We start from the raw sequence: 1,479 nt of genomic DNA on the forward strand, positions 1-1,479 counted from the left end.
CATACAAAAATTGGACCACTCTAATGTACATATGTATTTATAAGCGACTTAAAGATTCTGCTAAAAATTTTTGCTACATTTCATATAACCTTCATATAACTCATTAACTATTCCTATTTCTCTCTGTCAGAGCGCTGGAAAATGTCCTGTCTACCTTTATATGTAGTTTAGTATGTATTATACTTATATGAAATTTATTTAAAATCGCATTTTTTAATCGACTTCAAAAAAGGTGGAGGTTATCAATTCTTCGTAATATTTCATTTGTTGGTAATTGAGATCCCATTACCATTTTAATCGGAAATTTATCGAAACCAGCTCACAAATCAAAACTAGCACTTGGTCTAAGTACTAAAAGTCAAGTTAACAAAAGTGTGCATCACTAATTTAATACAGAAATTTATATACTTTTAGCGAAGAAAAAAAAAAACAAAACACAGAGACAGAGAACTGTCAAATTGAATTCAGAATGTGCGCGTATGAATGAGGTAATAATTCGCGATCATAATTGGGGGGAGCGAACAAATTAATTTACGGTGCGGTGGGAAAGTGGTATAACTTTGGATCACGCGAACCGTTTCCGATTAATTTTATCGGAAAGGTGGTACCTAAATGGTGCTCTCATATTAATTTAGTTTACTTCCGATTATTGTGTTATGAAGAAATTAACAGTACTATAAGCATTGATGTCCGTTGTAACTTTTGTTCAAAATTTCTTGTTTACAGTATATTGAATTGAAAACCTCTGTATTACTAAATGTTATGTTAAATGTTATTTTCCGCATTTCTTTGGAACATTTCCGCTTATTATGTCACGAAGTATACTTTCTCTGTTCTTATTTTATTGCATTACATCTAAATATAAGTAAGGCCGCCTAAAGCACATTTATCTTTGCTGTCTGGATTTACAAGCTAATAAATCGTTTACCGTCAAATTGTAACCAAACTATTTTAAACTCTTTCTTTGTTTATTTAATTTATTTTCGGCTCTTAAATTAATTGCTCTGTTGCTGGCGAACACATATCATATCGATAAAATCAGTTAAAACAATTTGTGAGCGCATCTGTTGCTGCTTCCTCGCTTGTATCGGTTTGTTCACAATACGTGTACATTAAATAAATTACGCACATATGTACATATGTATGTTCCAAAAATAATCGCGAATAAACCCATATAATTTATTTATAAATCGTTGCAATAAATATCGGTTTTTGGGATAGCTGCAGCGGTGGAAGTATTTTTATAAAGGCAATTATTTTTGTACAGTTTTCTTGCAATTTATATATGATTTTAATTTGAAACACTGTCTTAGTAATGCCGCAGTAATGCATTTACGAACTGGGCCGAAGCGTATGTAAATATTTGTAAAGGGGAATTTTTTCGTGTAACATTTTTGCACAATTTACTAAAAAAAAAAATACATAATTTCTCGCATGCAAATTTTTTAACACTAATTTAATGTTTGTTCTTGTTCTACT

General features: G+C 30.8%; 1 protein-coding gene across 1 annotated transcript in view; it reads right to left on the minus strand.

The window, feature by feature from the left end:
- Nucleotides 1-1,479, minus strand: part of LOC118738028 — a gene marked incomplete at its 5' end in the record, with an annotated part of 9,707 nt that overhangs the window by 1,375 nt on the left and 6,853 nt on the right.

The sequence above is a fragment of the Rhagoletis pomonella genome, unplaced genomic scaffold (assembly GCF_013731165.1).
Source record: "Rhagoletis pomonella isolate Grant_MI unplaced genomic scaffold, Rhpom_1.0 Rhpom_scaffold_00004, whole genome shotgun sequence".
Classification (NCBI taxonomy): Eukaryota; Metazoa; Arthropoda; class Insecta; order Diptera; family Tephritidae; genus Rhagoletis; species Rhagoletis pomonella.